Raw genomic sequence first — 21,828 nt, 5'->3', positions numbered from 1 at the left:
CCTGATATTCAGAGATAAGAATGAAGCTGAACAGGTTGGGGTTAAAGTAATTCAGAACATAGGGGTAAGAAAGACAGCGTTTGTATTTTAGAACCACATATACTCTTTGAGACCAACGGAAGAAAGATTTATTTGACCTGGAACTGAAACTTTCTGTAGTGCATAATCTAATTCAACCTATCTGTATAGCTCATTTGAACAACTGAAACACAGAGAGCACAGAATGAGAAAGATGTCCTTTAAACCTGTATAGACTATTGTTATGCCTGGAAACATCCTGGAGTATATTAACCAGATAATCAAAAACTATTGGCAAAGTCCCCTGAGGGAGGAGAGAAAAACTATGGAACTATTAAACCTTAACATCAGGGAATCCCCTGATGCTGTCTCAAACTTTAGGGACACCCAAATCAATAGGCCATGCCTTCAATCATGAGGCTTACTATTGTGAAGCTTATGTAGGTAGTGGAGAAGCTTAGACTACTTATAGGTATGCCAAAGAGTTACTTCTGGAGGACCTCTGTTGTTGCTTAGATGTGGCCTCAGTCGATCTAAGTTCAACTCTGCAAGTGAAATCATTGCCCTTCCCTCTACGTGGGACATGACATCCAGGGGTGAAAGTCTTCCTGATGACATGGGAGATGACACCCAGGGATGAATCCAGACCTGGCACTGTAGGAACAACAATTCCATCCTGACCAAATGGGGGAAAAGAAGCGTAATTAATAAAGTATCAGTGTCAGAGAGAGTTCAAATAGATTTGAGAGGCTACTCTGGAAGATGCCCTTATACAAGCTTCAAGTAAACCTTGCTACCTGTCATAACCTGCCAACCCCCAACCAGAACCATTCCAGTCAATCCTAAAAAACACCTAGGGCAATCTATAAGATTCCACAAGGGTTTCAGGCACTAGAGTAACTTTCCAGTAACCTACAACCTCCAGATGGGCCCAGATAAGTCCTGACACTTAGCCCAGCCTCTCCAGAACATCAGATAATTCTATCTCCCTATGCCATATCAGTAAAAGACCCTTCCAATCTCAAAAATTTCAAATTGCCATAGCCCAATTCTATGGGCTCAATGAGAGCCCATAGAGAGGTATGGAAACCTCTCAATGAGAGGTATGGAAAGATCAAAGGTGGTGGTGGAATATACATAGAAGATAGGACTTAACAAATGAATATGAATGCTGAACCATTAAACTGATATCTCTCTTAGTCTCCAGTATTTTAGAGCAGCTAAAAGTAAAAACCTAAAATTGTGAAACTGTAATCCATGTCAAAGTCAGAAATATGTTCTACGACTAATTGTGGTGCTGTGCTTGGAAATTTATAGCTTTTTTGTATATGTGTTATTGTTCACAAAAAAAGAAGGAAACAAAAAAGTCGATTGTGATGATAAAAAAGTATTTAAGCCCTCTAGCCTCCTATATTCTGGAGCAGCTAGAAGGGAAAATCTGAGAGGATTGTATGGTAGCCCATGACAAACTTGGGATTTGTTCTGTAACCGCTTTTTGAAGAGTGCTTTGAAAACTATTGCTTTTTTATTTCTTTGCAATGTTATACTGTACAATAAAAAAAAGTTTAAAAAAAAATCTAAACATCTCTTTGGACCTCATTCAGGACCCACTAGCCCAGGCAGCTGCCGCCCGCATGTCTACCCTCTCTGATTCACTCCCCAACTCTCTGCCCCACCCAGGCTTTTCTGCCTTCTCCAACACCCTTTCTCTCTTGCTCTTCTCTGCCCTGTACCTGATCTTCCCTAATCCTTCATGCAAATAACTCCAAGCTCTTTTTAATATCAATCCACTCTCTTGAGTCTCCTTTCAATTCTACAGTCTCCCCATAACCCTGTTTAGCTCAAAGCACAGAGCTTGGTAGAAAATGTAGGAAAACACCCCAGCATACATTAATATTCTACTCAACTTTTTTTTTTCTAAGTATAGCCTTTTCTGCCTCCACTGCCACCATGGCTACCGTGAAAAAGCTTGTGACAAAGGGGGGCAAAAAAAAAAAAAAAAGCAGCAGCCAGTTCTGAAGTTCAACCTTAACTACACCCACCCTGTAGAAGATGGAATTGTGGATGATGCTGATTTGGAGTAGTTTCTTTGAGAAAGACTCAAAGGTAATGGGAAAACTGATGGCCTTGATGGAAGAACTACAATGCCTGAGTGGAGGAAAAAAGTATTTGAACTAAAAATATTTAAAGAAGAATAATCTACCTGCCTGGTTGCATGTGGTTGCTAACAATAAAGAAAATTATGAATGATGTTGCTTCCAGATTAACCAGAACGACAAAGCAGAGGAAGATGAGGATTAAAGCGGATTTATCTGGAATAAAGTATATGAGTCCTGGAACACAATTTGGGAACCCCCCCCAAAAAAAGTATGCAGACTAAATAAATGTGGAATAAATATATAACTTGTACGTTCTCTCGTGCTTATTATTTATTTTATTAGTTTACTTATTGGCTATTTATATGTATTAGTTGATTGATTATTTATCTGATTATAAACACTTTGTCAAATCCTGAAATGTCCTTCGAAAACCCTCTTCTTACTGTCTGCAGAATATCCCATCATATCCTTGTGGTGCCGTCATGTGTTTATTTCATCCAACAGTGTTCAGTCCGGTGACCCCCTCAGTTGTCAAAGCAGTTCGGTCCTCTTCTGCCTTTTGAACTTGACGCTGCTGACCACCTCCTGCCTTGAAAAGCTCCTCCACTGGCTTGTGTGGGATTCTCTCAATCTCCCTTCTCTCTGACTATTCCTTCTTTTGCCTTCTGTGACTTGTCTCCCTCTTCCTCCTCCCCAAGGCTCCCTCAAGGACCCCTCTTTTCCTCTCTTTACTCTCTCTCTCCCTAGGTGGGCTCTTTCTCTTTTGTCTTCTCTGCACATGATTCCCAAATCTATACCTTCAGCCCTGAACTCTTCCCAGTTTCAAGACCTGCATTTCCCTGGTCCTACTGTACATGACCACTGAAATATAGCCCCATAGTGTCCCAGCAAAACTACTGACCCACCAAAGTAAGCCACCTTTAACCAGCTCTGTGTGCCTCCTCACACCTGACCATGGAACTGCCACCTTCTCAGCTCAGTGCCATGGACTCACTGTCCACTCCTTCCTTCACCCTCTAATTCACCGAGTCACCAAACTCTATAAAAGCTACTTCTGAAATGTCTCCCACACAATTTTTTACTTTCCCTTCTCTCTGTTCTATTCAGACTTTGAGTTTTCGTCTCCCACTTGCATTCACCTCCTTCTTGGTCTTTCCTCTGTCTTGGATCTCTCCAGTACATCTTACCTCTGGCTGTCTTATTAGTATTCCTAAACTTTTATTGGGTGACTGCCCTGTTCAATAACTTTCATTGACTCCCCTTTACTGACCAAAATGAATTCTGATGTTTGAGTCCTATTTTAATATGGCTCCAAAAGACCTTTTCAATCTTATTTCTCACTTCTTCTACACATGTCTTGGAGTGGGGAAAGCATGACTCCAGAGTCATGCTTAGAGTGTTGTAGCCTTAGGTTAGTTATCTGAAGTTCTCTGAACTGCAGCTTTTCCATTCATAAAGTGGAAGTACTAACAGAACATGCCTCCTGGAGTTGATGTGAGGATAAAATGAAATAAATACGTGAAGCATAATACCCGGCATACTGTAGGGTCTTAATAAATGTTAGATAGTGTTACCTTTATTATAGTCAAACTGCAGTCAAATTGAATTGCTTGGCTTCCGCAAACATGCTTTAGGATTTCCCATCCACCCAATTTTGTTCATACGGTTCCCTTCTACAGCTTTTGCTCCCATCATATCCATCTTCTGAAATCCCTCTTATACTCTAAGGAGCCCACTCAAGTGCTGCTTTCTCTGGGAACTTTTCCCAGACCACCAGCCCCAAGCACTCTCTCCTTTCTCCTCTGAATTTCAGGACTCCTTGCTTCCAACACTCCAGAGGCATTTACATTGCCTTCTGGTGAGTGCTGTGGAACCTTCTTCTCTCCATCAATAAGGACAGGACTTTGTCTTCCTCATCTTTGTAACCCTGATGCAACCCAGCACAGGGCGTGGCACAGAGTTGAAACCCAGGACACTTTAATTGAAAAGTGAACAGATGACATTTCCTGTGTCTCATGAATAAAATTTCATCTTGATACTCACCTATTAAACAAATATTTAGCCAGCCTCTTCCCTAGGGCTGGGATTAATGAACACAATCCTAACAGCCTCGTTAGCCTAATTTGGAAGATTAAACTTGAAGAAATAAAACTGAGAACAAGCCGGGGCAGTATTTGACCATACATGAGATCAACTATGATCAAATTTCATAGTATATAATGCAGAGAGACAGTTTCCTGGGTGGTCCTGAGAAGGAGGGGTCTGCAAGAGCTAGGAGTGGGGAGGGAGACAGAAATCTTCATTAGAAGATTGAGCTCATGGGAAGACAATACAAACCAGCTAAGGAAAGTAGAGGGAGGAGTAGCTTTACAGCAGAGTAATTATACCTGCTTTTAGGGGGTGTGGGGAGTGTCCCCTCCAAAGGTAGTGATCCTTGTGCTGGAGTGCCAGTAGATGACAATGCATATCCAGATGCATTGTTCATTTGGGGCAATTACCATAATTATAAACCCAGCAATTAATATTTACCTGCCAGAAGACGGTGTGAGTAATGGGTGTCTCCAAGACCTGCAGAAGCTGAATAAAAACTACAATTCCTGGAGAACCAGCTTTGATTAAATAAGTTTCCATCTTTGCTCTTTTTTGATTTTGCGGCTGCAAGTTGCTATTCAGACTAATGAGGTCACATCTCCGCTCTGCACCCAAGAAAAGAGGGTTTGGCGTTTAAGTCAGACTCTCCTCGCAGCCAGACAAGGCCTTCAGCAGCAGCAGACTGTGATTCCTGAAATGCAATTTAAGGAATCCTAAAACGAAACCAACTGCCCCAAAAGACCTTTCTGGAGAGCTTGTCCACATGCATGAAATGACACCATTATAGGCCATGCAGTTTCATCCAGTTCTCTTCTTATAACTACAACTATTCCAGAGGAAGGCTGCATTAGGACTATCATCTTTTGGGGTGGATGTGTCGTCTAGCATCAGTGTGAGGGGAGGGGAGAAAGTATAGGGAAAAAAAAGATGGAGGACAGGTACCCTGCAGAGAAAAAAGGGGTGGGGTGGGAACAAAATAACCAACACCCTGTCTGGTCTAAGGGAAAAAGCCCCGGACCCAAGATTGCAAGCCCCAGGACAATTTCTCAGCAGTAAGAGGGGAGTGGCCCCTGGGACGTGCCGAGCCGCCTGCCGTGCCGGTCCCCAGGAGGGAGGGCACATGGCCCGGACGCTGACCCCGCTAGGATCCTCCATGGGCTGGAGGCAGTTATGTAAAAGCTTATGAAACGTGGCGCTGGCGGGGTGGCGTGAAAGCGCTGGTGACCATACACAGGATGCTGCGACCCGCGCTCCCCGGGGACCCCCGCCCGGAATGCCAGGTCCCTAGTCCCCACGGAGGCTGGCTCCCGGGGAGTTTCAAGTTGGGCAGACTGAAAGTTTTAACGAATGACGTGTTTGCTTTAGTTGCAATTGGATTTCACGTGATCTTGGCTCTGTCTCTAAACCAGTTCTCATCTTCTGTCTACAACTTCACTCTCATCGGCTCAGCGTGGGGGCCGCCTACACCGACCAGCAAAAGGCACTCGTGCTGCCACCTCCAGGCTGAAGGGGGAAATGAGAGAACCGGAGTTGTGTGATCCGTGCTGGAGGAAGCATTTCCGGATACGGCAGAGCCTCCTCCAGGCACGTCTGGAACCTGACACATTACAGATCTCTACAACTCCTGACGGTTTAGATGTATGGAATCCGAAGAGCACGATATTTGGGAAAAGGCTCGATCACATCATCTGGAGGCTTCACTTTGGTTTTTCCAATATGTGGGTTTGGAAGGGCATTGATGATATATATTCGCACAAATGCAGTTCTGTGGTGTAACACAGCTGTTCACCACCAAAGCAGGTCACTGACCCCCTTCGGGCAGAGCAGATGTGTTTCCAGGGCCACCTCCGTGATGTTACGGCCGTTTCTGTCCTGCCCAGACTGACACTGCGATGAGTCACCCATAGCCCAGGGGTTGCCCCTTCACCCAGAACTCTGGGCCACAGCAACTCTGGGCCGGAAGCACTCTAATACAACTATTTTGGAAATCAACATTTTTTTTTTTAATAATTTCATAACAATCCCATTAGAGTGGTGGCTGAGAGCACAGGCCCCAGCTGCCTAGCTGTGAATCCTGACTTTAACATTGACTTCAAGTTGAAGGTTATCTATTTCCTCGGTGCCTTAGTTTCCTCACTTACTAAATGGTAATAATAATAATACAGTCCTCATAAGATTGTTGTGAACCTTAAATGAGATATGGTATGGAGCACCTGGAGTACAGCAGACTGAGAAAGAAGGCATGCTCTGAGTTTCTAGGAGTACACTTTATTTTTTCTTTTTGTCATGGGCAGGCTCCGGGGATTGAACCCGGGTCTCGGGCATGGCAGGCAAGAATTCTACCACTGAGCCACCATTGCTTCACCCTGTTTTTTGCAAGTGTAGGGTCTGGGAATTGAAGCCAGGTCTCTGCATAGTACTCACTTTATTTTATGACCATCTGTGCAGTTTTTTAATTTTTTCAAGTTCCAGCAACTTCCTAAAACCAGATCTCAAAGTATCAAGAGAACTAAAAGAGACACAGCCTTTTCTTCCGACTCTCCGTTTCACTGGTTAAGGCCTGTTAGTTGTTGCCTTTTGAGAGAGGGTGAGGAGGGGCAGCAAGGGGTCCAGTGGGGTTCCAGCCTCTCAAGAGACTCAGATGTGCTTGTCCTCGTGTTCCTCCCACGATCCCAGCACCATACAAACACACACCCTTCTGAAATGCTCTTTCACTGTTGTGGAATTGGTTTTCTTAATCATCTCTCTTCCTGACAGACTGCAAGCTCTTTGACGCCCAGGACTGTGACTAACTTTAAAAGTTCTTTCAATTTCCTTTCTGTAAAAAAGAAATGCACTTTTAACACTTCTCTACGATGAAATGAAAGACAAGATGTCATTTCTTTGGACAATGAATTATAATCTATAGGGAAAGATTGCATGACTTTTGGCCAAATAGCCCTTTGAATACCTTCCTTTCCTGGTTAATAATAATAGTGAATAATAATAGCTTACATTTACCAAATGCCAACAACAAGTAGACACTATGCTATGCACATTATATGAATTAGCCAGCTCATTCAAGACCTGTGATAACCCTCCAGACTACATACCCTAAGCATTCTTGTTTACTGATAGAGAAGCAGGCTGAAAGAGTTTGGATTAGCTAATGTCACCCAGCTAGTAAGTAACAGAGCAAAAGTGGGGCTTGAATCCAGTTTCTCTGACCCTAAGGGAGGAGCCTTTGACCTCTGCCCTGTCCTGGTTCCCAAGAGCAGCAGGGCTGCTGAGCTCAGCTTGTGGAAGGGAGATGCCTGGTGTGGAGTGTGGACAGAGTGGGTATGTGCATGCATCCTGCCCAAGCCGTCTTGATTTCTTCTCTTTGATTTAGTTCCCAGTTCAAATGGCCCAAGTTTATACCAGAGTCATCTTCCTTGTCTCTTTCCTCGCTGTACCTGGCCTTCTTGGCCCTGGCCCTGGCTCAGGCTCCAGAGTGCTCTCTCCCTTCACTCCTGGCAGCAGGGCAGAGATCACTCACCGATGGGCATTGGCCTTCTTGGCAAACTGCAGCCGCCCCTCCAGTGAGTTGTGTTGATGGCCAAAAGCCCAGCTAGGGCCTCAACCTCTCCCTCGGCAAGTCCCCAATGCCCAGCTGCTCCTTATATGCTCCTGGCCACAAAGGCCAAATGTTTCCACTCAGTTCATGAAGTCCCAAACCCTCCCAGTTCTCCTTCGTGTCCCCATTTGGCCTTACCCACCAACCCCCTTGGGCCTAGTTCCTTTTCTTATTGCTGACACAGCCAGTTTGCTCCTGGGATTTGATTTCCAAATGCTTAACAGGCCCAGTAATTCAGCAGTAACCGTATGGGCAGCCCTAGTCCATTCGCAGCTTCTGTCCCCAAAACTTAAAAAAAAAAAATTGTTAAAGGTTGTCTACAGTTCCAGACTCATTTTCCTGATACATCTGTTTAAAAGTAATCATCAGATCCCATGGCAGACCCTAGAAACTACCTATCACGTACTGAGCATCTGCAGGGAAAGACAGTGGAGAACTGCCTACCTCTATGTCAACCAAGTTAGATAGGGAAGTTTTTGCTCCATGCTTACAACTGAGGGAAAGCCACAGCTAGAGAAGGAGGAAGAGTAAATGAAGATTCTGAAAGGGAGTCCTGAACAACTTCAGAGGCCATAGAGCAAGAGCTTCTCACATCTCACACAAAGAAACCACTAGAGAGCTTGTTAAAATGCAAATTCCAAGGGCCCTCCCCCAGAGGTTCTGATTCTTCAGGTCAGAAGTGGGACTCGGGGAGCCTGCAGGGCTAATAAGGTCTCTTCCCATGCAAGAAGTCCCCAGAAAATACTCGAAGAAACGCTGCTTAAAGGACAAGAACACCTGGGAGAGGGAGCTGAGCCCACCAGGAGAAGGTCCAGAGAACAAGAAAGAGACAGAATGGTTTCCTAGGGAAGGTATTCAGAAGGGAAGCAAAAAGCAGGATGGCAAGAGAAAGGGTGCTATGGATAAGAGAGACCCCCCAGACTCCCATATCCTCAAGGGACCTAAGAGTTAAATTTTCTTTACAATGCGTGCATCCTACTGTATTTCCAGAGAGTAGCTAGGGCAGACTCTAAACATTTGCGGTAGGGGAGGTACAAGAGCAGTTCATCCTTCTCTTAATTCTTCTTATTAGAATTATCTTTATTTTACCGAGCCAAAATTTATCTCCCTTAATTTTTCATCTCACCTCCACTGAATAAGAAAATTTAGTAAATTAATTAATGCTAATTAATGGTTGGCTGACTCATAGCCCCTTAAACTTCCTAGAGATTTTATTTTGTTCTTAAAATGGCATTACTGAAGTATAAATGACATATAATAAACTGTGCACAAAGTGCATGATTTGATAAGTTTTCAGTTATATATGCACCTGTTAAACCATCAGCACAATCAAGATAATAAACACATCCTTCATCCCAAAAAGTTGTCTCATGTCCTCATCCCTCCCTCTGAGCAACCCCATTCCCATGCCTAGGCAACCATGAATTTGTTTTCTATCACCATAGATTAGTTCAGATTTCATGGAATTTTATATGAATGGAGTCTTATAAGATGCCTTCATTTTCATCTAGCTGCTTTCACTCAGCATAATTATTTTGAGATCAATCCATGTTGTAGCAGGTATCAATACTACATGCCTTTTCATTGCTTGTATTCATTCTATTATATAGATGCACCCATTGACAAACACGTGGGTTATTTCCAGCCTTTGACTATTACAAATAAAGCTGCTATGAACATGTGTGTAAACCCTTTTGTATGAACATGCTTACATTTCTCTTGGGTAAATATCCAAGAGTGGAATTCTGAGATCGCATGACTGCTACATGTCATGCAAACTGTTTTCCAAAGTGATCGTACCATTTCACACCAACTGCTTATGAGAGTTCAAGTTGTTCCAAATCGTTGCCAAAACTTGGTATGGTCAGCCTTTTTCATTTTAGCCATTCTGATGGGCACATTGTAGTATCTCATTGTGGTTTTAATTTGCATTTCCTTAATGACAAATGATGTTGAGCATCTTTTCAAGAGTTTAGCTACAATCCATATATCTTCTTTGGTGAAGTATTTGTTCATTTATTTGGCCCCTGTTGAGGAGGGGGTAATTGTTTCTTATTATTGACTTTTATTTTCCTGAGAGTAACTTGGTGTTCTAGTTTGCTAGCTGCGGGAAAGCAATATACCAGAAACAGAATACTGGGCGGGGGGTGGGGGGGAATTTATTAGGCTCCAAGTTTACGTTCTAAGGCTATGAAAATGTCCCAATTAAAGCAAGTCTATGAAAGTGTCCAAATTAAGGCACCTACAAGAGGCTACCTTCAATCAAGAAGGGCCAATGAAGTTCAGGGTTTCTCTCTCAACTGGAAAGGCACATGGCAAACATGACAAGGTCTACTAGCTTTCTCTCCAGGCTTCCTGCTTCATGAAGCTACCCCAGGGGCATTTTCCTTCTTCATCTCCAAAGACTCTGGTTGTGTGGGCTCTCGTGGTTCTCATGGTTCTCTTTCTTTCTCCAGAATGTTTCTTCTTTTAAAGGATTCCGGTAAATGAATCAAGACTCACCTGGGATGGGTGGAGATACATCTCCCTCTAATCCAAAATTAATACCCACAACTGGGTGTGTCACATCTCTGTGGAGATGATCTGATCACATTTCCAACCTACAATGCTGAACAGGGATTAAAAGAAACAGCTGCCTCCACAAAATGGATCAGGATTAAAACATGGCTTTTCTACATAATCCTTTCAAATCTGCATGATTGGTAAACTAATGGTCTTCTAAAAACATGCCCTACTTTATGTCCTTTATTTACTCAAAAACACAAAACTGACAAAGAAAATACAAACAAATGAAAAACTCAGAAGAGTTCCCATAGAATGGCATAGAATATTCATAAAGTTATTAAGCAGATCAACGATAGCTTCTAAATGATTTATCTAAATCCAAGAAATTTTCTTGGCTCTGCTTCAAAAACCTCTGTTAGGTTTTGTAACCTAACAAGGAAATAAATAGGGAAAAAGACAGAGCAAGTTCAAGACATCAAATGAGTGAAATTAAAGCAATCTCTAGAAAAAAAAATTTTGAATGGGAAAAAAAACAATCCAAGATTTGCTCAAGAGCCAACTATTAAATAAAACAATTCAAAAACTATGTACTACACAGTATGAATGGATGTTACAATGGAATGCTTTAAAGTGTGGTAATACATACAGTGGTGCTCAGATGCTGGGTTTACCAACTGATATCTCTATTTTTTATTTTTTTACTCAGAGTCACTTATAAAATAACTCCTTACATCTTTAACATCAGAAATCAGCTAAAACTGACCCAAAAAATGCCTAGAGCACTATGTTAGGCTAAATTATGATACTTCAAAATGACTAGGTCACAGAGCCCTGGAGAAGCTATTAACAATCAAGCATTTGCAGATCACATTCTGTTTATATTCAGAAATGTTCATTCTGTTTACTAAAGATATGTGGAAGAATAGTATTCATGATGATTCAGTTATGTACCTCTAAAATGTAAAATTTAGAACATCATAAAAACAATTTGTATAAAATGCAAATGTCCCAGCTGGGTGGGTTGGTAGTGAGTTCTTCATTGGGTTGAGTCGGTGATAAGTTCTCAGTTGGGCTGGGTTAGTAGTGAGTTCTCAGATGGGTCCCTGCCTGAGCTCATTGTCATTCTGAGTTCAGTATGGGCATCAGTCTTTCAATAAGGAAGCATGTTTTTTTCTGTAATTCTTTATATTCCTTCTGAGCATTGCAATAGCCTCTTCAAATGGTGAGTAGATATGCCATGTTTTGACTTTTCCCCTTTGTCTTTCTTCTTTTCTCATGCTTCAGGATTTCTTCTTTTTATCATTTCCTTTCTGTTTCAAGAACTTCCTTTAGCCATTTTTTAGAGTAGGTTAAGTGTTCTTGGAACAAACTATTTTAGTTTTTCTTCATCTGAGAATGTCTTGTTTTCCCCGTCATTCCTGAAGTTTATTTTCACTAAATGTAAAATTCTGGACTGACACTTTCCTTTTGGCACTTGAAAAATATTGGGCCACTTCATTTTGGCTTTTGTGGTTTCTTACAAGAAATCACTGGTATTCTGTTTGTTTCACCCCTGTAGGTAAGATATAATTTTTTTTCTTGCTGCTTTCAAGGTTCTTTCTCTGTTTTTAGTTTTCAGAAATTTGATTACAATGTGTCTTGCTGTGGCTCTCTTTGAGTTTATGCTGTTCAGAGTTTGCTAGTTTCTTAAATCTTTAGGTTTCTGTCTTTTGACATATTTGGGAAATTTTCCATCATTATTTCTTCAAATTTTGGCTATTGGATTTTTCAGTTTTAAAATCTCCATTAGGGTTTTTGCATGAGGAAGAACAAAGGAATGTCATTACTGCAGGGTGCTGAAAATAGATAGTAATTAAGATTTTAAAATCTCACCTTATGTGTGAGACTAAAGCAAAAAATGTTTATTTGGTACAAAATTTATATTTTGACTAGTGCATTTCCTAATATAACTTATGTAGATAGCTTGATTGAATACCGTAAGTACTTGGAATCTCAGGTAGGACATGAGATTTTGTTGGTTTGTCTAGAGTGATGCCCCGATGAATCCCAGAGTGATTCAATCAGTGAGTGGAAAAGTATTTGCAAAGAATTGTGAGAACGGGGAGAAATTCAACTTCCCCAAGTTGAATTCTTGATATTCTCACAAGCAGTGTGGACAACTAAAGCTATAGGCTGAGCCCCCAGTCTTGAGGTTTGTTCATATGAAACTTAACCACACAAAGGATAGGTCAAGTCTACTTAAAATTTAGGCCTAAGAGTCACCCCCAAGAGAACCTCTTTTGTTGCTCAGATGTGGTCTCTCTCTCCAGCCAACACAACAAGCAATCTCACCACCCTCCCCCTGTCTACGTGGGACATGACTCCCAGGGGTGTGGACCTTCCTGGCAACATGGGACAGAAATCCTAGAATGAGCTAAGACTCAGCTTCAAGGGATTGAGAAAAACCCTAGAATGAGCTGAGACTCAGCATCAAGGGATTGAGAAAACTTTCTTGACCAAAAGGGGGAAGAGGGAAATGAGACAAAGTGTCAATGGCTGAAAGATTCCAAACAGAGTCGAGAGGTTATTCTGGAGGTTATTCTTATGCATTAAGTAGATATCACCTTGTTATTCAAGATGTAGTGGAGAGGCTGGAGGGAACTGCCTGAAAATGTAGAGCTGTGTGCCGGTAGCCATGCTTCTTGAGGATGATTGAATAATGATATAGCTTTCACAGTGTGACTGTGTGATTATGAAAACCTTGCTGCTGATGCTCCTTTTATCTACCTTGTCACAGATGAGTAGAACATACGGAATAAAAATAAATAATAGGGGGAAAAATGCTAAAATAAATTTAGTTTGAAATGCTAGTGATCAATGAAAGGAAGGGGTAAGGGGTATGGTATGTAAAATCTTTTTTTTTTTTCTGTTTTCGTTTTATTTCTTTTTCCGTTGTCTTTTTATTTCTATTTTCTGAATTGATGCAAGTGTTCTAAGAAATTATGAATATGCAACTAAGTGATGATATTGTGAATTACTGATTATATATGTTAAAGTTTTAGTTCGTTTGTTAAATTTTTTTAAAAATCTCCATTAGGTTGTTCTTTATATATTTTCTTTCTTTGCTAAAACATTCTATTTTTTCTCATTTGTCTTAAGCATGCTGTTCATAATTGCTCATTGAAGCATTTTTATAATTTCTGCTTTAAAATTCTTGTCAGATAATTCCAACATCTGGGTCATGTCAGTTTGTCATCTGTTGACTGACTTTTCTCATTAGAATTGAGATTTTCCTTGTTCTTGGCATGATGAGTGGTTTTTTATTGTATCCTGGGTATTTTAGATACTACATTATGAGATTCAAGATCTCATTTAAATAGTCTGTTCAACAGGCTTCCTCTGACACCATGCCAGCAAGGAAAGGGGGCTGCTGCCTTATTGCTTCCAGTTAGGAGTGAAAGCCCTGGTTCCCCATTGGCCTCAAATAATACCCCTGTTGGGAAGCAGCATCTTGCTTTTGCTGGGTAGGAGTGAGAGTTCCAGCTCCCTTCTTGGTCCTCATTGCCACCTGGTTGAAAAATGGTAAAAGTCCTGGCTTCCAACGCCACCTCCTCTGACACCACTCCAGCAAAGAGAGGAAGAGGCACTCATTACTGCTAGGTGGGAGTGGAAAGCAAGTCCAAGCTACTTATGTGGTCGCCACTGATTCAGGATGGGGTGAATAGGGGTGGATTGTTATTGCTGGGAAGTAGAGAAAGTCCTCATTCACCTCTCAGATTTCTCTGACACCAGCCCAGCATGAAGGAGGAAGGGTGCTTCACTACAGCCAGGCATGGGTAATAGTCTAAGTTCGCCACTTGGCTTTTGCTAACAGGATAGGCCTGCAGCTTTTCATATGGGTTTTATTTTTCTGCCTCTTCACATGCCTCATATTTTTATTGGTTGCTAGACATTGTGTAGTTTACCTTGTTGGGCATGAGATATTTTTATATTCCTATAAATATCTTGAGTTTAATTCTGAGATGCAGTTAAGTTAAATAGTTTATCTTTTAGGATTTTGCTTTCATTATATTTTAGGGAAGTCCTGAGAAGTGTTCAGTCTAGGACCATTTATTCCCCGCTACTGAGGCCAGTGTCCCATAAGTCATGAAGCTTTCCAGTCTGGCTTGAGGGAACAGGCACTGTTCCAAGCCCTCTGTGATCACTAAGCACTGCTACTTCTACTTGTTCCCAATAGTATATTCATGTATATTTATTGATCAGTATTCATCTGAATACTTGAGGGACACCAACTGCAAATCACCAGAGTTCTCTCTCTGTGCATCTCTCTCCTTGCCAGTACTCTGTTTTGCAAACTCTAGTTGTTTTTGGTTTCTTCTGACTTTTCAGCTCTGTTTCCTCAAAAGTCCTTTGGGCGCCACCTGGGTTCCCTTTCCTATATTGAGGCTTAGAAACACCTTCCAAGTTACAAGCTGGAGCAATTGTGTGACTCATCTCATTTGTTTCCCATCTCACAGATTCACTGTCCTTCACTGCCTGATGTCCTTGTCTTCAAAATTGTTGTTTCGTATTTTTTTCCATATTTTTAGTTCTTGCAGGCAGAAGAACAAACCCAGACCATCTTTTCCAGAAGCAGAAGTGTTCTAGAGAACTTTTTAAGTTTTTATTTCAAAATAGTTTAAACTTTCAAAATAGTTGCAAGAATAGTATAACAAGCTTTGATGTATCCTGTGCTTAGATTCACTAATTGTTAATATTCAGCCCCATTTGTTTCATTTCTAGATAGATGGTGTGATGGTTAAGTTCATGTATCAACTTGGCTAAGTTAAAGTGTCCAGTTATTTGGCCAAGCAAGCATTGGCCTGATTATTATTGTGAGGATATTTTGTGAATTTAAATCATCGTGTAAGTTGATTACATCTATGGCTAATTATATCTGTCATCAACTGAGGAGATAGCCTTCAACAATCGGAGAAGTCTCATCCAATCAGTTGAAGGTCTTAAAAGCAGAAGTGATGATTTCAGCAGTCAGAGGAGAGACTTTTCATCTCTATTTCATCCAGCCATCTTCTCCTGGAGAATTCATTGAAAACCTTCATTAGAGGTCCCAGCTTGCAATCTGCCCTATGGAATTTGGAGTTGTGCATCCCCACTGTCATGGGGCAATTCCTAGAGAAGCTTGACTTTTTTAGATGGATAGGTGGGTAGATAGATAGATAGATAGATAGAGATAGATAGATAGATAGAGATAGATAGATAGATAGATAGATAGATAGATAGATAGATAGATAGATAGATAGATAGATAGAAGGAAGCATATATACATACATACATACATAGATGGGTACACAGATGGGTACATAGATACATAGATAATTGTTGGATAGATGTAGATACAGATATACAGACACACACACATTATTATTGTTTATGCTGAACAATTTAAAAGTGAGTTGCAGACATGAAGCCCCTTAACCCCTAATACTTCAGCAAGTATCTTTTAAAAAATATACGCATACAAAAAAAAATTGGAAACAAACAAAAAAATATATACGCATACAGCCACAATGCAATGAACACATACAGAAAATTTAGTATTGATCCCAAACTATTATATAATATACACACTATACTCAAATTTTGCCGATATCCTTCACAGCAATTATTTTTCAATTCATTATCCAGGCCAAGATCATGAATTGCATTTCTTTCTCAAAGACATATTTTAAGATGTAATGAAGCCCTAGTTGGTCAAATTCTGGATAGTAGAAGAGGTGAACTGCCAATCTTGCCCTGTTGGGCAAGATCTGGGATTTGCCACAGGGTTCAGCTTTATTCCTCGTTTACTCCAGTTTCTCCAGTCTCTACCTCTGCCCCAATGCCTCTCTAATCTCCAGTGTCAGAGGCTCTAGAACAGCAGGGAGGAGGGAGTGGTACACTAGGCATCCTGCTTGGTCACTGAATTTGAAGCCCTCTACCTGGTGCCTGCAGATAGGATGTCTCCTCTCCTCATCTAGCACTTTGATGAGTGTGAAGTGGAAGTGCTCAAAAGTGCTCAATGAAGCACAAAGGGTAATAGAAAATAAATGAAGAGACTGCAAACAGACACACTTAGTAGTGAAAAATCAGTGAGGCAAAAGCTGTCCAGTTAGAAAATAAATGAGGTGCAAAGGGATCAGCCATGAAATACAGTCAGCAAAACTTTTCCAAGCAACCCTAGGCCAGTACTGATTGTTCAAGAAGCCACCCCACATCTAATCCAGACTCCTCTTCTGTTCCTACCCCTCCTTTACACTCACATGATTGGATCTGGAAAAGTCATAGACCTAACTGCCAGTTACTGAAATATATCACTGGGTCCACTTCATATCTCTATCTCTGATTATTCCAGCCAGAAGTTCTTTCCTCTCTGCATCTCCACAATCCTCTGTTTCTATCACTTGTTTGCCACTGATCAGGGTCTTGGTAGACCCATAGTCTTTGGGTTTTTGTATTCTCACATCCTCTGATGTCCTGGAAAAATTAAAACAGGAGGCTAGGTATAGGATTGCTATATGATCCTGCCACTCGTTATTAGGTATACACTTGGAAGAACTGAAAGCAGGGATATGAATGGACATTTGCACACTGGTGTTAATGGCAGCAGTATTCACAATGTGCATCGGATGGAGGTGGCCTAATGGTACATCAACTGTCTTTGAAGAGTCAACTGACATGTATACATACAATGGAATATTGAGTGGCTGCAAGGAGAAAACAGTTGTGAGGCATGCAACTGGTGAATGGATCTTAAGAACAGGATGTTGATGAAATAAGCCAGAAACAAAAAGACAGACATTATAACTTCTCAGTAATATGGACTCACTGTAATGTGCAAACTCTGAGAATTGAATATGAGAGCATAAGTTGTCAGGGGAAGGCTTATTGTAAAGATTCCTAGATTGTATGTTCTTACAGCAGTCACATGTATTTCCGAGTTGTAACAGTTATTTCTAAACTTTGAGATGCTGAGCTTTTGGGGTATAACCTGATCTGTTCCTGGAAATTTGGGTATCTGTGTGATATCTCAGTCTCAGACCTAGAGTTCTGCAGCTATGAAAATCAGCATTATCCCATATAACAACTGTTTTAAAAAGTTGAAAAAGAGATCCAGACTTCAATTACAGACATGAATGAAGCTGACTAAGATAAATCAGACTAAAGGGTAAAGGATGATATTGACCGTGCTTTAAAACTTCAACTTCTGTTTGAGACCAAAGGAAGAGATGTTTATTTGCAAAATTTATATTTTCTGTAGTGCCCTGATTTAACTCGTATGGTCAGTTTATTGAAAGACCATAATTACATGGAAACTTGTGAGATCTTGTTGGTTTGTACAGGTCAGTGTGATGCCATGATACATCCCACAGTAATTTAGGCAGAGAATAAGAAAGTATTTGCCAAGTGCCCCTAAGGGACTGGGGGGAAAATGTGGAAATACTTAACATCCTCACCTGGGGAATTATTGACATTCTCGCAAGTATTGGAGACTACAAATTTGATAGGCTGAGTCCTCAATCTTTGGACTTGCCCTTATGTAACTTATTCCCGCAAAAGAGATACTAAGCCTACATATAATATGCCTAAGAATCACCCAAGAGAACCTCTTTTGTTGCTCAGTTATGGCCTCTCTCTCTAAGCCAACTTGGCAGGTAAACTCACTACTCTCCCCTCTACGTGGGACATGACTCCCAGGGGTATAAATCTGAGACATGACCTCCGGAATGAGCCTGGACCCAGCATCAGGGGATTGAGAAAGTCTTTTCCACAAAAAGGGGGAAGAGAGAAATGAAACAAATAAGGATTCAGTGGTTGAGATTCAAATAGAGTCAGGTGGTCATCATGGAAGTTATTCTTTTTTATTTTTATTGTGAAACATAACATAGATACAAAAAAGTAATAAATTTCCAAGTACATTTTAACAAGTAGCTATAGAACAGATTTTGAAGTTTGGTTTGAGTTACAGTTTCATGATTTTTCATTTTTTCTTCTAGCTGTTCTAAGATACTGAAGACCAACAGAAACATCAATATAATGATTCAGCAGTCATACTCTTTTGTTAAATCCTGTCTTCCTTGTTATACTCCTCTTTCTCTTTAAATAACATATATGCATAAAAGCAATAAATTTAAGTACATCACTACTGTGTCAAACTTTAGGGACACCCAAATCAATAGGCCATTCCCTCGATCCTGGGGCTTACTTACTCTTGTGAAGCTTTTGTAGGTAGCAGAGAAGCTTAGACTACCTATAGACATGCCTAGAAATTACTTCAGGAGGACCTTTTTTGTTGCTCAGATGTGGCCTCAGTCTCTCTAAGCCCAACTCTGCAAGTGAAATCATTGCCCTCCCACCTATGTGGGACATGACATCCAGGGGTGAAAGTCTCCCTGGCAACGTGGGAGATGACTTCCAGGAATGAATCCAGCCCTGGCACTGTGGGATCAACAATTCCATCCTGACCAAAAAGGGAAAAAGAAGTGTAACTAATAAAGTATCTGTGGCAGAGGGAGTTCAAACTGAGTTGAGAGACTACTCTGGAGGTTGCTCTTAAATATCAGTATACTATCATCCTACTGTTATTTCTTTTAGCCTCCAGTATCTTAGAGCAACTAGAAGTAAAAACCTAAAATTGTGGAATTGTAACCCATGCCAAACTCTGAAATATGTTCTACAATTAATTGTGGTGCTGTGCTTTGCAATTTATTGATTTTTAGTCTATGTCATTTTTCACAAAAAAGGGGGGGGGAATCAATTGTAATGATAAAAAATAATATTTAAGTTGTCTAGCCTCCTATATTCTGGAGCAGCTAGAAGAAAAATAATCTGAGAGGATCGTATAGTAGCCCATGACAAACTCTAGGATCTGTCCTATAACTACTTGTTATAAGGTGCTTTGTAAACTATTGCTTTTTTATTTCTTCACTTTGTATATATTTATACTATTCAATAAAAAAGTTAAAAAAGGTTTAAGTACATTGCACAATTAGTTGTAGAACATATTTCAGAGTTTGGTATGGGTTACAATTCTACAATTTTAGGTTTTTATTTCTAGCTGCTCTGAGATACTAGAAGCTAAAATAAATATCAATATAATGATTCAGCAATCATATTCATTTGTTAAACCTAACCTTCTCTGTATAACTTCATCATTACCTTTGATCTTTCATCTACTCTTTAGGGGTACTTGTACACGGAAAACTATATTACATTGCTAAAAGAAATCAAAGAAGATCGAAATACATGGAAAGGCATTCCCTGCTCATAGATAGGAAGGCTTAATACAGTTACAATGTCAATTCTACCCAAATTGATGTACAGATTCAACACAGTACCAATCAAAATTACAACAACCTACTTTGAAGACTTGGAAAAGCTAGTTACCAAATTCATCTGGAAGGGAAAGAGGCCCTGAATAGCTAAAAGCATCCTAAAAAAGAAGAACGAAGTGGGGGGATTAACACTCCCTGACTTTAAAACCAGCCAAACCACTAGCAACAGTCCAGGAGTCAGTATACAAATGCACCAGTTGGCCAGTTCTACTTCCAAGCGAAATGAACAACCAGGTGCACTGCTCGAACTACTGCCTACTGGAAGGATTTCCCCTCACCACTGTCCTTCAAGGACACCCCAGAAAGGGGTTGTAGTGCTACAGCTGTCCACTTTCGGGTGGTACCTGCATATCATGCTGAACCATCTGTAAACCAGGCCTGAGTTTTCTCTTCCTCAGTCAATTTACCATAAGGAACTCCCCAAGAGGCCATAGCCCTGGTCTGGGAAAGAGAAGGTAATGTGGCAGCAGTGGAGACCATGGGCATTTGGGCAACTTCCTCATGTAACTTACTTGTGCCTTCAGGACCTGCTCTGGCCCTATCTCATATATACCATTTCCATTTTACAATAGAGTGCTGCTGCTCACGCCCAACTTTATGCCTTGCTGGGTCACACAATACCCAGCTCATGATAGGCAGCTCAGGTCTCATGGTAACTTGGTGGCCCATGGTTAAGCATTCAGTGTCTACTAAGTTCCAGTAGCAGGCCAAAAGCTGTTTCTCAAAAGGAGAGTAGTTATCTGCAGTAGATGGTAAGGCTTTGTTCCAAAATCCTAAGGGTCTGCACAGTGATTCTCCTATAGGGGCCTGCCAAAGGCTCCAGACAGCGTCTCTATTTGCCACTGACACTTCCAGCACCATTGGATCTGCTGGATCATATGGCCCAAGTGGCAGAGCAACGTGTACAGCAGCCTGGACCTGTCGCAGAGCCTCCTCTTGTTCAGGTCACCACTCAAAATTAGCAGCTTTTCTGGTCACTTGATAAATGGGCCAGAGTAGCACACCCAAATGAAGAATATTGTGTTGCCAAAATCCAAAGATACCAACTAGGCATCGTGCCTCTTTTTTGGTCATAGGAGGGGCCAGATGCAACAATTTATCCTTCACCTTAGAAGGATAGCTCAACATGCCCCACACCACTGGATACCTAGAAATTTTACTGAGTGGAAGGACCCTGTGTTTTTGTTGGATTTATCTCCCATCCTCTGACATGCAAATGCTTTGCCAGTAAGTCTAGAGTAGTTGCTACTTCTTGCTTACTAGGTCCAATCAACATGATATCATCAATATAATGGACCAGCGTGATATCTTGGGGGAGAGAGAAATGATCAAGGTCCCTTCAGACAAGATTATGACATAGGGCTGCAGAGTTGATAAACCCCTGAGGTAGGACAGTGAAAGCATATTGCTGACTTGCCAGCTGAAAGCAAACTGTGTCTGGTGGTCCTTACTAATAGCTATTGAGAAAAAAGCATTTGTCAGATCAATAGCTGTATACTAGGTACCAGGGGATGTATTTATTTGCTCAGGCAATAATAGCACATCTGGAACAGCAGCTGCAATTGGATTTACCACCTGGTTGAGCTTATGATAACCCACTGTCATCTTCCAAGACCCATCTGTTTTCTGCACAGGCCAAATAGGAGAGTTGAATGGGGATGTGGTGGGAATCACCACCCTTGCATCCTTCAAGTCCTTAAGAATGGCAGTAATCTCTGCAATTCTTCCAGGAATCCGGTAGTGCTTCTGATTTACTATTTTGCTAGGTAGAGGCAGTTCTAGTGGCTTCCACTTGGCCTTTCCCACCATAATAGCCCTCACTGCACAAGTTAGAGAGCCAATGTGGGGATTCTGCCAGTTACTCAGTATGTCTATTCCAACTATACATTCTGAAACTGAGGAAATAACTACAGAATGGGTCTGGGGGCCCACTGGACCCACTGTGAGACAGACCTGAGCTAAAGTTCCATCGATCACCTGGCCTCCATAAGCCCCCACTCTGACTGCTGGACCAGAGTGACGTTTGAGTCCCCTGAAATTGATGTCACTTCTGAACCAGTCTCTAATAATCCCCGAAATATCTGATCATTTCCTTCTCCCCAATGCACAATTACCCTGGTAAAAGGCCTTCGGTCTCCTTGGGGATGACTTGGAGGAAGATTAACAGTAT

The 21,828-nt window shown here is 41.2% G+C and overlaps 1 pseudogene; it reads left to right on the top strand.

The window, feature by feature from the left end:
• Positions 1 to 1,968: 1,968 nt before the first annotated feature.
• On the top strand, positions 1,969 to 2,319 carry LOC143661608 (large ribosomal subunit protein eL22 pseudogene; annotated as a pseudogene).
• Positions 2,320 to 21,828: the final 19,509 nt, after the last annotated feature.

The sequence above is a fragment of the Tamandua tetradactyla genome, chromosome 17 (genome assembly GCF_023851605.1).
Source record: "Tamandua tetradactyla isolate mTamTet1 chromosome 17, mTamTet1.pri, whole genome shotgun sequence".
In the NCBI taxonomy this organism is placed as follows: Eukaryota; Metazoa; Chordata; class Mammalia; order Pilosa; family Myrmecophagidae; genus Tamandua; species Tamandua tetradactyla.
Note: the sequence above shows the minus strand (reverse complement) of the source record. Positions and strands in the feature narration are given on the sequence as shown.